The sequence below is a fragment of the Hipposideros armiger genome, unplaced genomic scaffold (assembly GCF_001890085.2).
Source record: "Hipposideros armiger isolate ML-2016 unplaced genomic scaffold, ASM189008v1 scaffold_1205, whole genome shotgun sequence".
NCBI lineage: Eukaryota > Metazoa > Chordata > Mammalia > Chiroptera > Hipposideridae > Hipposideros > Hipposideros armiger.
The window spans coordinates 437,119-443,060 of record NW_017732555.1 but is presented as its reverse complement, the minus strand read 5'-3'; the positions used below and the strand labels follow the sequence as shown (position 1 = coordinate 443,060).

Here is a 5,942-nt window from a genome sequence, read left to right as displayed (position 1 = left end):
CACCCCCCATCCCTATCAGCCCAGCGCAGCCAGCCACAGCTGTCCCCACCCCCAATTCTTTTATTATCAGTTGAATCACGTCTCGTGCCAAGCAAAAGGTCGTTTCAGGTCATCTTGGAGATGAAAGGATGGGGTAATGTATGTGAAGGTGCTGGAATTGACAAGCCAAAAAAAAAAGAAGAAGAAGAAGAAGAGAGAAATAGGGAGAAGGAGCAGGAATATGAGAGCTCCAGCATTCTAAGAAGAGCATAGCTATGCCAAAAAGACACGGGAAATGTTTTAAAGCATGACAAGTGCTACCCAATCTGTAGCTAATTTCTTATAAAAAACAACAATGTGGCTTCTATTGTGAGATGTCTGGAGAGTAATTAAAGTTTCTAATTGTTCTCACAACCTCATTTTTTACCATTCGTCAGAGAGAAAAATACTGCCATTATGGAAGTCCGCGTTCCGGAAATAAGCGCTGAGTAAACCGGGGCTTGAGGGACGTGTTCAGCCGGGGCAGAGAGGGTCAGGATTTACAGCCAGGAGGAGATGGGGATGAGGATTGTGGGAGGAGGGTGAGGGAGGCCTTGACTTTCTGAAAGAGGTTCAGAACCGCCAGGGTATGTGGCGAGTGTATTTGCCTTGTTTCGGTATCAAGCACAGATCTCTTTGTTTGGAGATAAGAAAAAATAAATAACAAGACACCCTGCATACACTTTCTTTTCCCTACAATGTTTACTGGGTAGTAATGGCCTTTTCTTTTTAATATTTCTATTAAAGATGCCACTACCTCCTCTGAGTTTTTAATTCAGTGCCATTTCAATAAAGATAAATGGCTGTCTCTGAATTCTTGCCAAGTGCATTTTCTCCTTCTTTTCCCTTCCCACTGCTGCATTTGAATGTCCTGTCTTTGTCTCGCTATTTTTTTCTAAGAAACAAGGATTTATTTTTATTTCTTTTATTATTTATTTTATTTTTGCAGTAACACTGATGCCAACAGCACTCTATCAAGGGAGTGGGAGGTGTGGGCAATGAATTGTTTGCTTTTAGATTCAGAAAGTCTCTTACATGGAAATTCCCATTCCCCTCCCCAAGTCCTCTGCTCTGCTCCCTCTTTTACTAGTCAGCCCCCCCTCCCCCAACTATACCCTGTTCCTACCATACCCAGAGAAATTCAAATGGGGAAGCTTTTAAGACAACCGGGTAAAATAAACTGATGAATGAGAGGGTCTGTCATAGTAAAGGCAGATATTTGGTGAGAGTCATCCATCTATCAACTCATCCTGGCAAAGACCTCTTTGTAATGGTTATCATATCAGTGTGTCACTTGCTAGAAAAACCTGCTTCCATATGCCCATTCCTCAACTCACACCATTATACGAACATACTCGCTGAAGTTATATCAGTTCCCTCATTACTAGAGTTACATGTTTCCAAAGAAATACAAGTAGTTTATGTCACTGTTGGTTTTTTTGTTGTAGTTGTTAGTTGGAGAAAGCTCAATTTTCTGAGCATTTGAAGAGAATGGGCTACCATTGGTCTACTTGGGGTGGAAAGTGAAGAGGGGGGCATTGTGAAGAATGGAAGGAGGAAGGAATACAGTCTCTACATAGTTGGGAAAGATATCTTGATTTAGCCAAAGTCAGTTACTGCCTAATTAAAATGTAACAGAACCGCTGCTAATAAGTGGATGTGTGTTGGCTGATGTTTACACCAATGAGAAAATGTGGACACCCAAAGTAACCAATGAGAGCTCTCAGGGCATTAGTCATTTCCCATTGGTTAAGTGCACCAGGATGAAAGACTCCCCCCAAGGCAAATATGAGGGAGGAGCATGCGTATGTCACATAAAAATGATGGCAAGTTTCCTCTCATAACCATTGCTGTTGAGCAACATCAAATCATGCAAATGAATGAGGCAATAATAATCCACCACATTCATAATTTCCTAGGTCATTTATAGTCTGACAAGAGCCTTAAGGTTGACTAGAAATTCTAACAGACTCAAAATACAGTCAGGCATTTCCCAGTGCCTTACTGGGATGGAAGAAATGAAGAAATCTAATATTTCTTAAATAACCACGCACTTCACATGATTATAACAATTTAGTCCTCAGAGGATGATGTCACAGAAATGGCGTCATGAGGAGAGCTTCTTGAAATCTCCTCTGGAAGTTACAGCAAATTGAACAGCTATAATTCAACAAAGCACTCTCTCTACACATCACACAAGTACGCCTGAGAAAATCACACTGTGAATCCACTGAAGGTGGGCAAATCAGGCTAGCGGGGGAGGTGGGAAGCAGGAAGTGCAAAGACCCATCAGCCAGCCACAAACCACAGGGTTCCATGATGCGGACCAGAGCCGCAGCCTTGGGAAAGGAAAAAATTCAGGCTTCAGACACATCTATGCCTGAGGGATGAGCATACAAGGCAGCTGAATCTAGCGTTCAAGGCAGAGACCTCAGGTGAGAATGGAGGTTTAAGCCCACACATCCAGGCACAAATCAGAAAACAAAGACACAGAGTCTGTCTTCCTCCCTCCCACCCTCACAGAGCTCGCTCCACCCCCACCCTCCTCAGAGTTAGAACTGGGCTTCAGAAGAAACAGTTAGTGTCTGATTACAGAACAAAATATCTACAACTCTCAGAACTGCACCGACAGTCTGGTCCTTTCAGGTGACAAGGAAGGGGCTGGGGGAGATGAGCCAGCTCTGGGCTGATCAGAGCTACAGGCTCCAACCGCCTTTCCACATCTGCCCCGGCCCCCACCTTTCTGGGCAGATCCCTTTGGGTATTCAGAGCAGCTGAGACACACAAGCTCAGCATTCAGTTGAAGCGGAAGCTTTGGGATTTCAGAAGCTCTGGCCATGGTGTTCTCAGCATGTTTTTGAGGGCTGAGACAGAGATTGCACTGACAACTGATCACACCCCATAGCTCAAGGAAGCTTACTCCACCCACCTACAGCTGCATTGCCAGGAGCACTCTAAGCACCTGCTGGCCAGCCCCACCTCTGCAAGCTGCTCAGAGAAAGTTTTTTTTTCAGCAGAGGACAACCCACAACAGCCAGAAGAGACTACTAAAGGGCGCTAAGACAAGACCTGCTCTGCAGCATAGACTGGTGGTGGCTGGACTTGGCGTATTTTATTTTTCTTATCTTTCTTCACCTTCTTTTTTTTTACATTTTTCCCCCTCTTTTTGGTCCTCTTTTTCTTCTTTCTCTCTCTCTCTCTCTCTCTCTCTCTCTCTCCCCTCTTTTTCTTTTCTTCTGTTGTTTTCTCTTGTCTTTCTCTTTTTCTTTTTTCTACTTTTTTTGTTCTGTTTTTCTTTTGCTTTAGTTTAGTTTCTTGGTGTTTTTTAGGTTTTTTTTTCTTTTTTGCTTATTTGTTTTGCTTTTGTTTTTTGTATTTTTGTTTGTTTAGATTGTTATTGTGTGGTTTTTTAGTGTGTGTGTTTGTTTTGTGTTGTTATTTTGTTTTGTTTTGTTTTGTTCTGTAGAGTCATCGAGGGCTGAGCACCTGTCCGGGAGCTGAGATTACAAAGAATTTGTAAAAACCACTGACCACACACTGTAGTCCCCCATAACTTTTCCTAGCCACCTACAACTGCATTGCCAGAGGCACTCTGGACACAGCCCCACCCTCACAAACCACAGAGGAGGTGTTTTACAACAGTGAACAATCTGCAATGGCCTGGGAATATTTTGGTGGTGAAGAGTGACCCAAAACCTGTACCACAACCATTTGGGAACAGCTCTCAAGAATTTTCGAGCCTGTGGTGGAGGCTGGCGGCAGCATCCCAGGGGTACAATACAAGGTGGTTACAGGCCACGTACAAACATAATATCTGAATCTGCATTAATATTGTAAAAACCACCGGTCACGGTTCATCACTCACTTGAACTCCACCCTGCCCAGCTAGTGCCACATCGCTGAGGGAACTCTCAACATCAGGTCAACCATCCAGACACATCCCCCTAAGGAGCCTCTTTTAACAGTTGGGCCTTATGGGCAACGGACAGGTGGCAACAAGCACAGGGGGCCCTGAGCCTTTTGCTAAGCTGATGCAAGACCAATATTATAGTTACCAATTTATGCTATCTAATCCCTTTCCCTTCTCCCTCATCCCCACCCCCCTCTTATCTAGCAACCATCAGTTTTTGCTATGTATCTCTGAGACTATTTTTATTTATTTTGCTCATTTAGTCAGTTCTTTATATTGTACATATAAGTGAGATCATATGGCATTTGTCTTTCAATGACTGACTTATTTCACTTAACATGATGTTCTCTAATCCATATCATTGCAAATGGTAAGATTTCATTCTCCTTGATAAGTGACATTGGTTTATTGGATGTTCTAAAGACACCAAAGTGAAAGATGAGACATTCCCAGAGCCTACTCTGATTCTAGCTTTTTACTATTGAGTCTAAGTCCATTTCTAATTGTAACCACCACATTTATCATTTTCAATTAATTTGACCATCTTAAGTGAAGGGCACTTATTTACTCAACAAATATTAATTGAATACCTACTAGGTACCAGGAAATTTGCCATATGTTGGGGATATATCAGGTTTGTTCAATTGACTAGATAGTCCTGCCATTCACTGTTTAGAGAACATCAGAGGAGGAGGCAGAAAAGAAGCAAGGTTGGGATGGAGTGCATAGAGAAGTTAACGAATAAAGATTTGGCAGACTAGACTGAGTCTGAAATGCCTGTAGACACACCCATTGGAGAAGTCTAGTAAGTAGGTGGAATTATGGGTTTGGTCCTCAGGAGATAGGCCTACACTAAAAACAGAGACTTGGGAGGGACTGACATATGGCAGATAGTGACTAAACACCTGGTGGTAACAGATCATCAAAAGAAACAGGGTAAAGTGGGAAGAAAAAGGGACTTAGATAAACAGAGCTCTGAAGAACATGATGTTTAAGGGATGTTTGTGACTATTAGGCACTTTCCCCAATTTCATTTGTAGCAACATTGGCACCCATTCACTCATTTATTTAACAAGCACTTACTGATTGCCTACTATAGGTTAAGTGCTAATAAGACAAAGTACTCATAGTACAAATGAATAAGTTATGATCCCTTGTCTTGAGGAGACATAGTAGAAGAATAATATAATAGATTTATATGAGTATACAAAGAGCTATCTACATTCTTTCTGGAGAAGGAAAGAAATTGGTGAGACAGGTGTTCATAGTGGAAATGAAGTTTAAAATGGACCTTACATAATGAATAGGGTGAAAAATATCAGAAGAAATCTGCCTTCTGTACATTTTATGCACTATAGATGCTTAAATGCTAGTATTGAGATAGACCAAAAGTGTACAGAGAAGAAACAGAATATAATAGAAGAGTAAACTTGGGACAATGTAAATGCAGTGGATGTGAGGAACATCAAGGAAATGTGTAAAAGAAAGAAGAAGAAAGCTCAAAGGAGTCTATGCATTGCTAGAGGAAAAGGTTTCATTAACCAATGACAGAACTAGTGAGAGCAGTTTGGGGAAGTTTCTTTAGTGTACCAGAGGGGATAAAGCATCTAATCTGAAAAGCTAGGAAAACCATATTAGTCAACGTTTTCCAATTACCACTAATAAAAACTAATTGGAGGTACCTTAAGAAAAATGTAGGGTCAGCAGTATTTGTTAAACAAATGATGTGGTATTGATAGAATTCAAAAAACAGGATAGAGCTTGGTCTAAGAAAGGGAATGGAAGAATGAACTAGGAAAGCTATTAGGAGCCTGGGCCAGACTCTGCTTCTCTATTTCTCTGTTCTCTGTCTGTCTCCTTCAGACTTCTTCCATTGCTAACCAACTTTCTCTGCTTCTCAGGCCACATGCTAGAATGTGGGTGCATAAGTTTACATGCTGCTGTACCTGACCCACATAACATTTAATACGTTGGTTTTGAAACCAGATTCCAAATTAGAAGGCAAGAAAATGCA

General features: G+C 41.6%; 1 long non-coding RNA gene across 1 annotated transcript in view; it reads left to right on the top strand.

Moving 5' to 3' along the window:
• Positions 1-386, top strand: part of LOC109376813 (uncharacterized) — a 7,025-nt gene extending 6,639 nt beyond the window's left edge. The window contains exon 2 of the long non-coding RNA XR_002122783.1: positions 71-386. This is a non-coding gene — a long non-coding RNA (uncharacterized LOC109376813). The remainder of the gene's footprint in view (positions 1-70) is intronic.
• The last annotated feature ends 5,556 nt before the right edge of the window (positions 387-5,942 follow it).